General features: G+C 45.9%; 1 protein-coding gene across 13 annotated transcripts in view; it reads left to right on the top strand.

Annotated features, from left to right (window-relative positions):
• ADGRB1 (adhesion G protein-coupled receptor B1) overlaps positions 1-18,898 on the top strand; it is a 698,686-nt gene that overhangs the window by 79,325 nt on the left and 600,463 nt on the right. The gene's annotated exons all lie outside the window — the stretch shown is intronic.

The raw sequence follows: 18,898 nt of genomic DNA on the forward strand, positions 1-18,898 counted from the left end.
TAATGCTCTAAGAGCGGCCTTTAATAGCCCAAAAAAGAGCACATCTCTAAGGCCAGACAACATGCCCATTGGTCGCCCATTCGAGATCACATCATATTCAAAACTCTCTCTATCACTCCCAAATGTCTAGCTAAGACAGCTCCCAGCTATCTCTCCCAGAAATGTGATGAACCCTGAACCAACAGACCCTCCCGTGCTGCTCAGTCGCACGTCCTCACCATACCCACATATAAATGTGAAAAGGCAGGGGGTGCTGCTTGCCAGTGGTGGCTGCAAAACACTGGGACACCCTCCCCCTGTCCCTAACTCCTCCTACTGGTCCTTCTGTAAAAACCTCAAAACATGGCTTTTCAAACAAGACTCATGGTTCACATAGGCTGGGACGACGCCCCGTGCATCATCATAGTGACAGTCCCCCACCTAGCTCATCTCTGCACTGACTCTATCCTCTCTATCATGCCTGTACTTGTGTTTTATGCCTGTGTGAACCCAGCGCCCAGATGCCCGCAAGTTCACCTCGCTATACAAATGTGAATAAATAAATAAATAAACTGCTGCCGGACTCGTAACGAAGACCCTTGCATGTGATTGTTGATTTAAAGACTGATGTATAGATACATTTCACATTAATAGATATATAGTTTGAACTCAGTATACATATGTCTGCATTTTGTGTTCCTTTGTGTCTTCTTTGCCTATAGTTTTTTTTGTCTTAAAATGATATCTGTAAAAATCAATAATAAAAACAATTTCAAAATGTATACAGAACATAGGTTTGATCATTCCATGGATTCTCAGAGAAAATGCATGTTAGCCTCCCAGGAGATTTGCGATGGATGGCGAGGTTCTGAGTAAGGAAAGCTCCAGCTCTATAAGAGCCAAGGCTTCTTGTGCAGTGCAATACATGATCATTCGTCAAGGTCATTCTTGGCAAGAGTCTCTGAAGCCTCCGGGGTCATTCTGCCAAGCTGGCAGCAGTAGGTTCACCATGTGCCAGGGTAAACCCCGCATGTCCAAATGCTCCTGGAAAAAGGGTGATGGGCACAATTAAGACAGAAAAGCCGTATGCCAACTATTCTATGCCACCCTTCCACCCGCTGCCCTGCAGAACAGACCCTGTAGGGGGAAGATGTAGACACGTGCACAACCCCATCGAGTTCTTTGGGCTCTAGCCCCCCCCCCGAAATACTGGAGCATCTCCCATGGACTTTGCTCATCCCCCGTGCTTTTCTTATGAGGACTGGATTCCGTTCATAAACAGTGTGCAAAACAAAAGCAGCTGTGCGGCCAGCATCTTTTATTATTATTATTATTATTATTATTATTATTATTATTATTATTATTATTATTATTATTATTATTATTGTTATTACGTGTGGACCTAGCTTTGGGAAGCAACAGAGCGGTTTACAGTGGTATACAACAATACATATGTATAACAGAATGCTTTTCAGAGGTAACAACATAACAGATATACACCGGGGGTTGGGTACAGAGTGGCACAGAGGAGGGGTACAGCTATACAGGGTGGTGGAGATGAGAGTCAGGTGGCGCGGAGGGCGTAATGGCCTAGGTGTTGAGGAGGAGAGACTCCTTGAAGAGGTGGGCCTTGAATAGTTCTTTCCTGAATTGTAGGAGCGTGGGGGCGAGTCTGATGCTGACGGGCAGGAAGTTCCATAGTCTTTGGACGTAGGCAGAGATGGCTTGTTTTGTGGTCCTTTCCTTTTGGCAGCAGCGGATTTCAAGTCTGCACATGTCCTGGCTTCTAGTGGTGCTCTGCTGGAGATGCTGAGTTTCTCTGTGAGGTAGCCGAGTGACTTGTGGGCGACTGTCTTATGAAAAATGCAGACTTGAAGGTGATTTGTGCGTGCAGTGGGAGCCACTGAAGGTCGATGAGGGCCGGGGTAATCTTAACAAAGACTTGGGAATTTACACATCACTCTGTTATCATGATCCTTTTATTATGCAGGAATGGACTCTGATGAGACATTTATAAATGAAAGCGCACATAAAGCTCCTATTACCTACCTAATCGGTTTCTTCTTACATGGCAATTGGAGTGAGTCACAAAAGTAACGCCTCTTTAAGCCTTTTTATAGCCTAGATTACAGCCACAACATCTGCTAGTTTGACATCCCCAAAAATAGTTGTCTTTTATGTAGATAGCCACATTTTTTGGTTAACATCATAGATGGAATTTTGTGACAAACTATTACCGAAGGTAAGGAACCTTACCACACAATGCATTTTGTTGAGCGTCTTTAGGCTAGCATTAGTTTACATTCTGGAACTTGTTGTGGAATGTGGAAATAAAGCTACAATTATACTGTTGTGGGTTAGCATCTTTTGTTTTCGGTATTTATATATATATATTGTCAGGTTGCTTTACCATGTGAGTTGTGTGCATGTAAACCTAATTTATTTTGTTGCCAGAATTATATGACAACATACGATATCAGTTAGGATGAGAGGTAACAACATTGCAAGCTTTTAGGCTTATTGTGTTATATTATGTGATTTTAGTTTAAATTATGTTGAGCCAAGTTACACTACGCCAGGGCACTGATTCTGAGCTAGCAAATTTCAGTTAATTGCCAGGGGCCTTCCTCCTGACTCCCCACTAGGACCTAAAAAACACGAATGATAGCGCTGCTCAGGCTTACATGACATTATGGTGCAATGCAGCTGGACACAAACCATGAACTAACGACTGATAAAGCCATCCACATACCAGATCACAGCTACAACATTGCCATGTTGGCAGGTAGCATTACTATATGCATTTTTGTCTAATCTCATCATGTTTATGGACAATGTCATTTGTTCAATGTGCTGTATATTGCAACATGCTGTAGCAGAGAATGGGAAGGGGCTCTTTGCAAGTAGTTTGGCTTTGACACAAAGGATGGATGGCAAGCATTGCCCAACTCGTGGACTTGCTGCCTTCAAGTCTGAACGACACAACTGGTCTTACAACGTCAGTGTGTATGCTTTAATGACAACAGGCATAACTGAACAAGGACATTCTTTGCTTTGCTGGAAGCTGGTGAACAAAATGGCACTGTAGCTCTTTTTGATCGCTGATGAAGGGGTCCTACACCCTGTCTACCAATACCAAGGACATCCTCAACATATCGCCCAGAAATTGTCACACCCTCTCTACTCCTACCAAGCAGATCCTCAGCCTATCATCCCATACAATGTCACAACCCGTCTCCCCATACCAAGCAGATCCTCAGCCTATCATGCCTAAAAATACCACACTCTCTCTACCCCTACCAAGCAGATCCTCAGCCTATCATCCCAGAAAATGTCACACCCTGTCTCCCCATACCAGGCAGATCCTCAGCCTATCATCCCAGAAAATGTCACACCCTGTCTCCCCAAACCAAGCAGATCCTCAGCCTATCATGCCTGAAAATACCACATTCTCTCTACCCCTACCAAGAAGATCCTCAGCCCATCATCCCAGAAAATGTCACACCCTGTCTCCCCATACCAAGCAGATCCTCAGCCTATCATCCCAGAAAATGTCACACCCTGTCTCCCCATACCAAGCAGATCCTGAGCCTATCATCCCAGAAAATGTCACACCCTGTCTCCCCATACCAAGCAGATCCTGAGCCTATCATCCCAGAAAATGTCACACCCTGTCTCCCCATACCAAGCAGATCCTGAGCCTATCATCCCAGAAAATGTCACACCCTGTCTCCCCATACCAAGCAGATCCTGAGCCTATCATCCAAGAAAATGTCACACCCTGTCTCCCCATACCAAGCATGCAGATCCTCAGCCTATCATGCCTGAAAATACCACACTCTCTCTACCCCTACCAGGAAGATCCTCAGCCTATCATCCCAGAAAATGTCACACCATCTCGACCCCTACCAAGCAGATCCTCAGCTGATCATCCCAGAAAATGGCACTCCATCTCGACCACTACCAAGCAGATCCCCAGCCTATCATCCCAGAAAATGTCACACCCTGTCACCCCATACCAAGCAGATCCTCAGCCTATCATCCCAGAAAATGTCACACCATCTCGACCCCTACCAAGCAGATCCTCAGCTGATCATCCCAGAAAATGCCACACCTTTTCTCCCCATACCAAGCAGATCCTCAACCTATCATGCTTGAAAATGTCACACCCTCTCTACTCCTACCCAGAAGATCCTCATCCCGGAAAATGTCACACCCTGTCACCCCATACCAAGCAGATCCTCAGCCTAACATCCCAGAAAATGGCACTCCATCTCGACCCCTACCAAGCAGATCCTCAGCCTATCATCCCAAAAAATGTCACACCCTGCCTACCCTTGCTAAGTAGATCCTTAGCCTATCATGCAGGACATGCCACACCCTGTCTACCCCTACCATGCAGATTCTTAGCCTATCATGCTAGAAAATGTCACACCCTGTCTACCCCTACCAAGCAGCCCCTTAGCCTATCATCCTAGAACATGTCACACCCTGCCTACCTCTACCAAACAGATCTGAGCCTATCATCCCAGAAACGGTTGCATCTTGTCTACCCCTACCAAGAACATCCACAGTCTATCCTCCCCAAAAATGTCAAATCCCGCCTACCCCTACAGAGCAGATCCTCAGCCTATCATGCCAGTGAATGTCACACCCTCTCTTGTAAATGTATCATGTGTTCCTATGTCTAGCACTACAGGCTGAATGTGTATCTTATTACTGTCACCTTCCTCGTCCCTGTCCTTGTTCGATGTGTTACTATACTACTCCTTCTTCCCTTGGCTTGCTCTTATGCCATCTTGTAATGGTTAAAGTACTTTATTGCTACATATAATATGGTTGCGGGGAATGAGGTTCACATATCTTGTATACACTCCTCTTACTGCATTGGCATGTAAAGTGATGCCCTAACTCTCTGACGTAGGCAATAGTTTTACTGTTATCATATGCCAGATAACAGCATGTCACCCTCTGCTTACCCTGGGTTTGTTTTACCATCTTCTATTTAATATCATTCAAGTGGGAAGTGTGTCAAATATGGTGGCGGACTATTGAACTCCTGTATTTGTTTCTGATGACCAGGGTCCAATTAACCTGATCCCCACCCACCTACCAATTGCTTGCGTTTGCTCCCAATCCCCTGATTACTACTTCTCCTGGTGCAAAAAATGTCGACGCCTGCATTTATAGACCCTAGCTTTCTCGTAAATTGAGCACTCCAGACACAGGGGTTGTCAGGGGTCAGTACCCCAAAGAGGTACGATGAGGAAGAGAACACAGTGAATGCTGGTGGGTGCTTTTTAAGCACTCATTATTATTCTCTGAATTGGGAACATCCCAGAATGCATCATAATTTGCATGCTCCATGAAACTCAAGAAGGCTTCTATGTGCCTTTCTCACGCGACTTCAAGGTGAAGAATGCCTTAAGACTGGTTCAGGATTACCTGTCCAGCATTGATGGGCAATTGTGCAACTGGAGAATGTCACCATAATAATAAAGGGTGAACATTCTTTCTGCTCATTTTCTCTTTTGATCATGTCCTTGATTATCTGTCTTAACTCCAGATTTTTCATCAGAATTACTACAAAGAAAATATGATTGTTTTCCCTTGTTAGCACCCAGTGGGGGGAGCAGTGGGTACCTGTTAGCAAACCAGAATCCTCAGAATGTGGGTAATAAATGAACTTTCGTTTTTAATGCCTGTCATAGTTTGCGCAAAGGATTTGAAGCCGCGATGGCACACTTTTGAAATTATTCCTGTGCCACTGCCCCCTCTATCGAAAGTCACACAAATGACTACATTGTGAATGAAGTAAACCACCAGACTGATATCCCATGTGTAGAAGATACAATGTCACGTGTGTGCTTTCTATCCAGGTCTTATTACTCAAAGTAAAGGTGCCAAGATTAATCCCAATTGGTGGTCCCACCGGCGTTCTAACCTGTCCCTTGGATGTGTTTGTGGATGCAATGGCTACATGTGGCATCTCACAGAATATCAGTGGTGCTGTCTCGCCGTATCTCAGTTTAGACATGTCAACCAAGACGACTGTATCATGACTACACTCTTGTAGCGCTGCACCTATCCCTACCCCGCACCAGCTCCGCTGTGCCCGCCCCTCACGTTTCCCAGCCAGGTTTGCACACTAGAAAACCCCACACATACATCCATAGATATTAGGGAGTTTATTTCAGATACTATGAAATGGCACACTATGGTGGGCCAGTCCAAGCCATCACACGGACAGGTTGCCCCTAGGGCTGAGGTCTGCAACCTTTGGCTGTCCAGGTGTTTTGGACTACATATCCCATTGGCCCTAGAAATAATAGTCAATGGTGAGGGATCATGGGCGTTGTAGTCCAAAGCATCTGGAGAGCTGAAGGTTGTAGAACCACTCCCTATGGTGAGAAGCTTTAGGCCGAAAGACACCCCCCCCCCCACCTCATATTTCTATGTTCACATGGCTTGGAAGGATTTCAAAGAACACAGGTGTTCTCCATTACACTGACAATTGCAGAACCCTCTGAAGGAGCCTTCACCCTGGAACAAATCTCCTTTTAATAGTCTCCTTCATTAGCATTGTGCCGGGGCTTAAACCCACACAAGGCGATGGGAGGGAAGCAAAGCATGTATTCGCTCAGAGCAATTTACAGCCTCTATCTACCGCGAGAAGCGCAGTGCATTGTATAAGCCAGAGCCTGCGAGCGCTTAGGCATTGCAATTTACCCACAGGCAGACTCCGCCACTGCAGAAAACTGCATCCAACCCAGCTCCTGTTGCCAACAGTTGTTGCTATGGCAGATAATGTTCTTTTTTAGAAGACGACGGCCAATTATAGCAACTGAACAAAAAGTTTAAAGAGCCTGTGATTCTGTTGCACAAAGAATAGGAAAGCATCAGGACCGCCAGCTAGTGAGTGGTTCAAACAAGAAAGAAACAGAATGTGAGGAATCAACTTCCAGGGTAACAGTGGTCCAGGGAGGAATATCGGTTTCTAAACCATCAATCAGCCCCACACCTCTTGTACACCAGAAGGGATCCGAACAGATTGGAGACACAAGTAAATTATAAACCTCCTTGTCCAATTTTGGTAACTTGGACGGAACGGCATGCTTATCTCCACAAGGTAATGGATTGTTGGTTAGTTGCAGCACAGCAAAAATACAATTATTATACAATGATAAAAGGGACTGTGCAGTCAGGCTTGTATAAACATATCTACTTTATTATTATCACAACAGACAGTTCTAGCACACTACAAAATACAATCCACCCTGTAAAGGAACACAGAGGACAGACAGTTTCACGTAGGTAAGTGATGCATTCTGGATGGAACAGGAGGGGAGTTGATAAGCAATCAGTCTTAACTGTTCAAGGTTATTTGGTTTCAGCAGCTAGGGAGCAAGCGGTCATAAATGCCACTATGGGCCTTTGGAGAAGAACCAGGGGGACAGAAGCACAATGTACCTGGTGCTTGAAATGATCTTGATGCTTGACATAGTTCAAGACAGGAGACAGCTGCAGGTATCAGGCGGCAGGCAGTTGGGCAAGCAAGGTTGGAAAGATTGCTGAAGGCTCCCCTACACAGCGGCTCGGGGTCAAGAATCGTCTCTGTGCTGGTTGGTGGATCTGGAACGCTGGTCGAGGCGTTTCAGACGGCTTTAGTGACTGCAGCGTGACAACAGTCAGTGGTGTGTTCGGTCACGGATCGAGGGCTCGACTGTCTCGAAAATATCCTTAAAAGATGGACGCTGGTTGATTCTTATTGTGGCACTTCTCCTAACTTGTTTGCAGGGCTCGTGTCGTCCTTTAAGACGGACGCCCCAAAATGAGGAGTGTGTTTGCAGGCAATGGCCTTGTCCTTTGTTCAGAGACTCTCTGGCACTTCCTACCTAGGAAGCTTGCTGGCAGAACCTAGCAGGGCACGCTGTGTGCTGGCTGGGTACCGGTTCTGGAGCCCTGATATACATCCTCTGCTACATGGCCCATTATGGGCAGTATATAGGTTTGTAGAAACGCAAGTGCAATGAGATCCTGATTGTCATTGTGAGTATGGGGCATTACTATGGCCCATGAGAGACAAGGTGGTAACAGGAAAGGCGCACAGGTGTCAAGCAAGTACCAAACATTATTATAGGAATGCATCTGGGCAAAAATACATGCAGCTAAAAACAACAAAACATACAGCATAAAAACTCATAACAAAATAAAAAGATCATTTAAAACAATGTTACATGAAGCAGTGATTAGGGGTGGATACTCCTGTGCCCCTCTTTCTCTTGAAACTGACATTTGCGTTACTGGTTTGGTTCTCGTACTCATTGGGGCCCCCTGTGAGCAGGCTCTTTTCAAGCCGTGGGACAGCAATTGTCAGGGCCTTAACACTTACCAGTTTCATATTTAGGAAATCCAGTAGCAAAGGCAGGACGAAGGCTTCTCATGGGTGCCAGTCAAGTCCATTTCACTGCTATTTAGGTGGTGACAGAGGGGTTCCTCAGTACCTGCGAGGGGCTCCAAAAGGGGGCGCCCAGCTCTCCCACCTAGCTTCACTACTCACCACCTACTCACATCCTCACAACTCTTTCAGAGCTCTCAGGATGTCCCATGCCATGCGTGAACAAGCCATCCAATCCTGGTTTTATTTTGCATTGTGGGACCATTAACTACATGTCCCAGAATGCAGGCATGTGCACATGAGCTACTTGTGCATGGCATGGGAAACTTGAGTGCTCTAAAATGAATGGTTCCTTTTGGACTAAAGATGGGAAACAACCAGTCAGCTTTTAGAATTGCGATCCATCTACTAAAGATTATGAGGCGGGTGACTGCTTCCACCTCGCCCATACCGCACACAGATACACAATCTTCAGGCCCTTCTCCTTCACGAAACCGCTTATGATTTGAAGCAGTTCATGCCCCAATTTGAAACAGATAGCGTTTCAATATTTGTACCTGCACATTTTAGCTTCAGGTCCCCTGCCGGCATCAAGCTTTATGGTCCTGTACTCATGCTGCATTTACTGCATTGATAAAAAAAGACATCCCTGTGACATTAATATACCCAGTTCTCTCATCCCATTAGACTCTACTGCCACTGCTCCAATTTTACTGAATTACATCTTGGATCATTACTTCTTTGCAGTCAAGAAACTGTCAGAATTTCAATCACTGTACCTAGAAAAACATATAGACGGCTCAGAAGAATCATTGGTCCTGATGAAGGCAGGCAATTAGGTTTACACCGAAACGTAATTTCATGTCAACCCTATAGCTGAACAAGACGTCAATGCAAGGTTGTCTGGAAAAGATCCAGGGCTACGCTAATGTCAGGACTGTCAGGACATGGGGCAGGCTAGCCTTTTGGTTTTAGCCCATGACCTTCTATCCGGGGATCCAACCAAAAATCTGTGGCTATAGCCCACTCAGCCCCCCTAGTAACACCTCTGCATCATTGCCTGTTCACTTTATCAAAACAATACTTGATTCATTACAAATATGTGTGTCTGCTATGTTCCTTCTGAAAATAAAATCACATTACTTTGGACATCTTCGAGGACACTTCACTCCCTTTTCATTACTTCATCTGTGATTGTATGTCTATGATCACTTTGTTTTTGAAATGCTGCTTTGTAATATTGAATTATGAGTTATATGTGTGTTTGTAATTCTTTCTGAATATGATATAACACTATCAAAAATAACTATGCTTGCAGCATGAATTAAAAATGTGATATTCATTATCAGTGGAAAGTTATAGTAATATCATTGACTTCCTCAATTAACTAAGTAATGTGAATATTATTTGCTATGAAATAATCTTCAAAACCATTCCGGATGGAAACACTTCTTTGTATGATATTTCATTCCCCAGTCCCCATGTGAGTAGGTTTTTGTCCCTCCCTTCTGTAGGACCAATTTGAAACAGGTCCGAATGGGAAGAAGCAAATAGTCATGTCTTGAATTTTGTAATTGTTTATTTATAACGGGCTTAATATCCAGAGGTTTCTAAGCGCGGACCCAGAGTTTGACCTTGTGCTGCTGCTCCACGTTGTCTTGCTTCCAAGGAAAGCAAGTTGCCCCTGGGCTATCCTCCTGAGACAACTCTGTGGTGAGTTTATCTAAAGCTTGTTCCTGGATTCCCTTGGTTTTCCACCTGTGCCCGGGGCCTAGCAGATATCACAACTCATGATGTAAATGGGCCCATTGGCTCCCATATTGGGCCTCTATGGGTTATTAACATGACTAGGAAATGACCCGGCTACACCTGAGCCAACCCCACACCCACAATGCAACTTCCTCAAAATGCATGCGTCCCATGCTTATACCGTTTACCGCTGCATTGGCCCATGAGCGCAGGAGCCATCTTATTTTTTGAAGAAAAGCATTTGTAAATGATCTCCAGCCAGGATCTATAAGAAGTAATCATTTATACATGACTTGGAAGAAAATCCCACCAACGAAACCGCTTTAAGCACTGGCTATCGATTGCTCTACGCTGGAGTGCGCATTGAGGTGGCCACCAGGGAGATGTTAAAAGTCAAGTGAAGGATGAAGGCAACGGCGCTGGCAGTGGTTGCTCTCAAAAGAGGCCTGCAGTCCAAGGGGGCATTAAGGGACCTCAGCTTCACACTCAGTGCAGTAACATCCCCCTACCAAAGGGGGCGGCAACGCAGAGGCCTGGCGTCGAACGCTGAAGGAAGAGAACAAGCAAAGTACACAGAGAGGAAAATGTATTTGTATTCATTGTATTTGTGCCCATACAATTTATATGCTACTGTACATCCACTTGAAAATGCTTTGGGGAGGGCAGATATATCCACAGTATACGTGCCAGTTGGAGACACAGGCGCTGTGCAGCTTGCCAGGAAGACCAGAGAAAGAGGGTATATTTGGATAGGTTTTGATTGAAAGTCGACTCCCACTGGATGTAAACACCTGCGGATCTAAACACCTAATCGGCGGGAGTTGCTCTCTGCCACACCTAGGGGGCGATGGATGTTTTCACACAACCGCTAAAGAGTTTTATTTACTGTAACTCTGTGTCAAAACATTCACCTCAGCCCATGACCCGGATGCAGTTCCCTACCAGAAACATGAAGGCCACTCCAGGCAAAGGGGTGGCTCTCAGCCGGAAATCCACTACAGGAATATCCGAGAGTCCGTCCGCCCCATAGACATGTTATGTTATGTTACTTTGCATTTATATAGCGCCTTATGTACCATTGGTATGGTCTGAAGGCGCTGGTAGGTTGAACGCCCTTGGGAACCGAAGTTCAAGTCAGTAGAGAGAGTAGAGAGAGTCAAAGGTGCGTGTGAGCACCGGATATGTGTGCAGCTGGTGTGGCATTCGTGAAATAGCTGCTTCTTAGCGGTAGGTGTGGTGGTTGAGAGGTCAATAGTATGTGTTCGTTCTGGCAGGATTTATCCAGACCGATTGTGGCTGCGTTGGGCCTGAGGAGAACGCCTGGCTGGGGGGTGTGCAACCAGCAGTGTTTAGTTAGAGTGATGGGGGGTTTGAGGCAGATGTTGGTATGAGAACAGTTACACCGAATGGTGTCATAGTATCGCTGTGTTCTATTTGAGTGGTGGTGTAAAGAAGAGAGTAAGCGTGGAGAAGTGAATATGGTGGTTTACTGTAGGTGCTTGAGATTGCATCCACTCCAATAGTTCTATGAACTTCATCCGTTCCATGTACTCCGGCTGTTCCGTGCATTACGACCATTTCAAACACTCAGACCGTTCCTTTCAAAGCTCTTTCAGATGTTCCATGCCTTCCAAACCATTCCATGTACATCACGCCATTCTGTGCACTCCAACCCGTTCCATGCACTCCCATCCGTTCCATGCACTCCCATCCGTTCTATGCACTCCCATCCGTTCCATGTCCTTCAACCATTTTATGCACTCCACCATTTTATGCACTACTCCTTTCATTCGTTCTACCCACGTTATCCTTTCTTCATTCATCATCCATACACATACATCATCTTCACACTGCTCGTTTCATTCGTTCTACCCATATTATCCTTACTCCAAGCGTCGTCCATCCACATGCGTCATCTTCACAAGTTCCATTCACTTAACTAATTGCAACCATTTCACTCATTCCATGCACTTCATTAGTTCCACCCACTTCGCCGGTTCCAAGCACATCACCCGTTCATTCACCTACTTCATCCGTTCTACCATTTCACCTGTTCCACCCACTTCACCCATTCTACATCAGTTCATCCGTTCCATCCTCATACTTCACCCGTTCCATCGACATACTTCACCCGTTCCATCCACATACTTCACCCGTTCCAACCACATACTTCACACGTTCCATCCACATACTCACCCGATATAGGGCATCCACTCCCCAAAGGCAGAGCCAGTCGGACCACGTGAATTTCTGTGGCTGTTGACAAGGTTAGTACTGGGAGTCCACCACAGCCTGGGGATGGGTTCTAAGCAGTTGCTGCCAGCTTGGGCACACAACATGATGTTGCATGTCAATATTCGGTCAATGTAAAACCACATTACATACAATAAACAGAATTAGAACATCACGGCTTGATTTATGGAATTTTGTAGTGCGGTGCAAAGTGATTTTGCACTGCTGCAGTGACTTTGCACTGCCAACAAACACCCTGATTCATAGAGCAGTGCAAAGTCACCAAATCAGGCCCGTAGTGTGTTGATAATCTGAAGAAATGGCAGGAAGTGACGTGGCAGAATCGGAGCCGCCTCCCACAGAACTGGACAATCCTCACTTGCGTTTACACATCCGGAAAAGTTTATGCTCCTTTAACTGAATAGCCCCCAAGCCAGAAACTTGTCGAAAGAGCTGCCAGCTTTAGTAGAGGATTCCCCTCACCGTGGCCCACGTGGACGCCAAAAATCAACATCGCTCCAGTTTGGCCCCGGCAGCGCCACCAGGCACATAGATATTGACAATAATTACGACTTCCTGTTGTAGTTTGTTTTCTGTATTGTCTGCCAACATTCACATCAAGAGCTTACTTATTCTGCAGCTGTGTCTTTGATTATGCGCTATTCACCACGCCTATACCCTTGCCTGTGGTCTGCCATTTTGATTCCATGGTTCCTTGAATTTTCAAGATGGCGTTTAAGTGTCAAGTGCACTACATTGCACTTCAGGCAACCCGCGGATGAGAACATGAGTTCCCAAAGTAGTAACACCAGCCAAGTCGACAGCTGACTGGGCTGAGCCCCCTGGCAAAATCAGTCTCTAAAAAAGCTAGCTCCGTATTTTATCCTTCGAGGTCAATAAAATCAGTACCATTGAGCGCCTGAATACCAACACCTACTATGGAAGTAGTCAGGAGGTGAGTCAATAGGTGGTGTGCACACTGTAAATGGTGATACTATCACGTGACCTGTAGCAAAAATGGCGGTCAGAGCTGTCAACATCGCTGGCTATAGATGCAGGATTAGGGCGTTAAAAAAAATGCCACAATGTGTACTGGGACCAGAGGATGGAATAGTTCAGGTGAACGTGTTAGAAAAAAAACAGTGTTTTTTTTTTTTTAAGTGGCACTTTGTCTTGGTGACCCAGAGCAGTGGATGCAGTCATTAGGCTTCAGCACAGTATTATTGCAACATCAGCGGTGGAAGTTGGCGGGAGTGGTTGGGAGCGGTGCTTCTCTTCTTTTTTAAATTAAGTTTGACTGTTCCATTACTTTTATTTTAAAAAAGAACCCGTTGCGGACTGGTTTAGTTTTAAAATAAAAGTGTGCGGAGAAGTCGAAACTTTCACTTCAGTTAGGGTGACCAGGCATGCCGGTTTTCCCTGGACAGTCCGGGGAAATCACCCTCTGTCCCGGGCACCCTGGAGTTTTTTGAGTTTTTTCATTTTTAGAAACCCTGTTTGCATGGTTGGGTGGCTAGGTAATTAAAATTGTCATTATTTTTCACAACACTTTCAGAATTTGAAGTATTGGCTCGAACTCCCAAACCTTTCAGGTACAAGTCACAACACTTACTGACTGTACCACAGAGACTGGCTTGGAAATAGTTATACAGCAAGCCATGTAATATCAATGAGAGCAAACGCTTGTTTTGAATTAACATGCCAAGATTCACAGACAAAGCTGCACAAATGTGATCATATACACTTTATAGAAAGGAGAAGTGCTAAATGTTTAGGTGTTGGTTGTGGGGGTGTGTTGGGTGGTAATTGGTGGGCTCAGATGGGGCAGTCCCTCTCTTATGTTGTTGATCGTCCCGGTTTTTTCTTTTGGAAATCTGGTCACCCTACTTCAGTGCACTGCACCGAACGTTCCCTTAAACAGCAGGCACATTTGTTCAGGGGTTTGTAAGGTGCGTGGGAGGGGGTGTGGTCTTGCGGTCTTTGGCGAGCGGGGACAGGACATCAGGGAACATATTTCCACTACTTCTTTTCGTACACTTCGACCACTGTGCAACATCATGTGTTCATAGCTGTCAAGGAGCCCCATGTAATGCGTGACACCTTGGCCGAGTCCTAGATTGTCCTATTGCATGCTGGGACTTGTAGTTTTATTTTTACCATTACAAGTATGAGTTTACAAACCACGGCATGCAATGTGAAAAAACAAGACTGGCTCAAGGGCTCACGCAGGACATGGATCCAGTTGGCTGCTATGCTGGTTCCTTTACCTCATCACTGGGTAGGCAACCCTGAGTCCGCATCTCAGTAACCCTGGGTTGTGTGCTGAAGAGCTGTGATAGAGGCGTGCTATTTGCAGCTTTAAGCAATCCTTTAAGTAAGTTATTCTTTTATTTGCATTCTGCTGAGTGCATCGAAATCCCCCAATTTCTTGTATCCCGATGGCTTCCATTTTGCATTTCCAAGTCAATGAGATGCTCTGGGCTGAGCTCTGGCTGTGAGTTGATTAAAAGCTGCTGTGTCTTCTTAAGAGGTTCCTTTGCAAAATACTGCTTCAGTTTTCATGACATTGCCAAAGGCTCGCAATATGAAAAGAACCCCCTTTGCCTTAATGGAAAGTGCAGAAAGTATGAAGGTTGTTGCAATCATTTGACCACGTAGGTACATGGGTTGCACTCCTTTGCACAGCTCTGCATGCTTTCTGAAAGTTCGACTCCTGCAACAGCCGACCGCCTTTCAAACTTCCATAGGCCATAAAGGGTTTTATGAACGTTCACCACACATTTTTCGCCAAAATATTTTCTACTGATGTTTGCACTTATATTGCAGCAAATTGCAGGTGGAGAACCCCGGCACCCTCCCTTACTAACCCCACCCCCGACCTCTATATACCTTAACCCCACTTACCATATGCATTTTTGCCACAAACAAAAGTGGGTAAAAATCTGCAAAAAGGCATTCCACGAATTGAAGGTCGGCGGAAGTGGGCTAGACGCGAATCGTACCAAAATGTCGCCCTCAAAATTACGACGGGCGAAAATGCCCATTTTTATTTTTTGACCCCCCCCTTACACCACATATATATGTGGGGTGTGTAGCATATAATATTAATAGGGGGGGTGTGGGGGGTCTCCCCCCTCATATATATGTGGTGTAAAGGGGTTAAAAAAAAAAGTTGGCATTTTTGGCCGTCGCAATAATCACATAGATCTGGCTAGACGGCATCAAGTGAGCACCATTGGCTTATTAATAACGACTTGCTTGCATCTGGGAGTGGTGCCGCATTGCCAAACAACTGCTCTTATTACTCCGTTATTGCGATCAACCAAAAGCCAACTTATCCTGGATGGCCAAGATCTTGGGGAAATTGACAACGTCGCAACTGCAAGATTTTCTGGGGACGAAAACAAATCTTGGACCAATTGCAGGCAGGGTTTTGGCACAAGCACGGAACAGCGACTGGCCTGGATTCTGTTTGGGATGATCTGCTGCATTGCTCTGATTTGGATTATCTATCTGTGCTGGTAATGTTCGATCTGTCTGTCGCTTTTGATACGGTGAACTTCTCCATCTTGTTATCATGATTATAAAATCTAGTTGGGTTACCCAGACCACTCTCTTGATTGGTTTTGAAGCTTGCTGACTGGGAGGTTTTGGGCAGCGAAGGTTGATTCATGTATCTCCGAGCCCTCTCTGGTGGCATACGGGGTGCTCCTGCGGTTCCCTGCTATCACCTCTAATGTTCAGACCTACTCTTACTCTGATGTTATGCTGTTATATCTCAAGACGTCTGAGTTTTTCTCAGCATCTTTTTTGTCTTCAAGAAGTTAAGCATTGGCTGGCTGATGACACCCTTCAATGGAATCTGTCTAAGACATACATTCTGCGTATGTGCCTAACGGGCTACTGAAGGATCCACTTAAACGCCCCTTTAAACCCCTACTTTAGAGGTTGCCCACAACCTTCCCCAACAAAGAAAAGAATATCAGTCTCAACTAGAATTCTGAGATGAATTTAGCCTTTCAAGTAAATGAAACTGAGAGATCTTCCCTTTACTCTCCTCGGATGCTTCGACATACCCTTAACTTTCCTGCGAAAGTCAAGCCATGGTGCTTGGTGCCTTGGTTAACTTCAGGCTGTTTTATGCCAAGCCATGTAGGCGTGCCTTCCAAAATAGCTCCTGAATTACATGCAAAACACCGAAAATGCTGCTGACTGACCCATTTTTAAACTTCCCAGATTTTCACCTATTCCCGCCTTTCGGCAAGCAATTGCACCTGCTGCCTTTTGTTCAGTGCATTTTATTTATTTATTTACTGTGCATTCGTATGCGCCTATACTGCAGAAAGTGTTTCCAGGCCCACGGGAAGATAAACATCAACAAATGGTCCTACTAGGCCTTGCGACATTCCGAGTGCACAAGTGCAGTGAAAGAAAGTGCAGGGGGGATGTGGCCCAAGTGTGCGGCAGGGTAAATGCTAGGGCAGCCCAAGGAGAACCAGTGTGAGGGGTACAAGTTCGAGGAACAGGGGTGGACCAGCCTCTGTTGGCTGGTCAGTGAGTGGTGCCTGAAGGCAAGTGCTAGAATGTGGGACAGCGAAGAACTGGTGGACCTGACCCCTGTAGGATTCATGAGAGACCAGTCAGCAGTCATAGCAGCCAGGGGGCATTAGCAAGGCAGTGGGAAGGGAAGGAGGAGGAGAAGAGGAAGATATTGAGGAGTTTCCGGAACTTAAGGACGATCCGGCTCCAATCTCAGAGGACAGGACATTCCAGAGGGAAGCTCCTGGTGAGGAGAGAGATCTACCCCAACTCTGTGCTTCGAGAAACTTTTGTCCTGCAGAGAGCTAGAGCTAGAGGACCGAAGGACTTTAGCAGCAGGGTATTTAGGGAGGGAAAGTTAGATGTAACACAGTCACAGTTCCCAGAAAGGCTTCTGGGCGATGCAGAGGGTCTTGAGTTTGATTGTTGCAGCCACCGGTAGCCAATGGAGAGATCTTAGTGCTAGAGGGATGCAGTCCCTGGACTTGAGGCAATGATAAATCCCACAGTCCTATTCTGGATTAGTTGGAAAGGGCAGATAGGGGAAACAGGCGGATTGAGGACAAGGCTGTTCTAATAGTCCAGCCTGGGGAGGACCAGAGCATTGAAGTCTTTGGGCCTCATTACACAGTAGGCGGTAAAGCATGGTGCTATTAGCACCATGGTTGCCGCCATTACCATACCGGTACCACCATGGAGGAAAGGGGAATTACCACCCAATTCCAAGATTGGCGGTAATTCCCCCTTCCTCCATGGCCCTTCCCCATTCCCATTTTTGCCCCATAGAGCTCAATGGGAATGGGGAAGGGGCTAATTACGGTACCGCAAATTGCGGTACCGTAATTAGCACCAAGGTCCCTTTGCGGGTCTACACCAGCCGTTAAGGTCGGGTCCCGCAAAGGGACCTCGTAGTAAGGCGGTAAGTGTTAACGGTCACCGGTACCCTTACCGGTGACCGTTAACCCTTACCGCCTTCCATGTAATGAGGCCCATTGAGTTTCTGGGGGAAGGTAAGGAAACGGGGGATGCCTCTGAGGAGGAAGAGCTGAAAGTGGGCCTTCTTGGCAAGGTCAGCAATACAAGGTGAGAAGGAGCGAGAGGAGTCAAAGATGATTCTCAGGTTTTTTGCCTCAATAGAGGGTTAGGGGGGGCTAGAGAGGGCGGCCAGAGTTTAGGGGGGAACGAAGGGGCAGGAATACCAATGAGAAGGATCTCAGCCTTACTGGCATTTAGACAGAGATCATTAGCCACGCACCATGACTGAATAGCAGTCAGACAATCCGGAATGAGAGAGGAAGGAGGGGAGGTAGAGGAGGGAAATTTAAAGGAAAACTACATGTCTTCAGCGGAACACTGGAAATTAGGAGAGAAGGTGGAGCTCATGTGGGCAAGGGGGATAAGGTAAATGTCGAAAAGCCACGGTGCGAGGATAGAGCCCTGAGGCATGCCTCAAATACAGTATGAGGTAGAGGAGAGGAACGGGCCCATTTGAACCTGGGAGGGTCAGTTTGAGAGGAAAGAGGTCAACTGAGCCAGGGCCTGGTCCGTGGTACACAGAGTATTGCAGAGATGATTTAAGAGGGTATCATGATTGACAGTATCAAAAGCAGAGAATAGATAAAGGAGGATGAGAACAGGATAACAGAACTCGAGGTTAGGGAGCTAGTCATCACAGGGTTCAGGAGACTTGAAAACATATCTCTTTGCTTGATCATTTTTGCTTGATTTGCCTATTATTGCAGTTTTCATTCCTGCTGTGCCCAGATGCAGTGAATACTGACCGTTACCTTATGTTATGCGGATTATACATAATTCAATTCAATTTAATTCAATGCAATACACAATAGTACACTTTTGGACAACAAGAATACGAGATTTCACAGAACTGGTGTACAGTTCTGTGCTGGACCTGGTGCAGATGGAAACCTAGAGACCCCGCTCAGGATCCAAACTTTTTTTATGGTTTCACATTCACCCTAGCCTCGCACCTCCACACTATGC

The sequence above is a fragment of the Ambystoma mexicanum genome, chromosome 5q, assembly GCF_040938575.1.
Source record: "Ambystoma mexicanum isolate Mex_15411 chromosome 5q, UKY_AmexF1_1, whole genome shotgun sequence".
Classification (NCBI taxonomy): Eukaryota; Metazoa; Chordata; class Amphibia; order Caudata; family Ambystomatidae; genus Ambystoma; species Ambystoma mexicanum.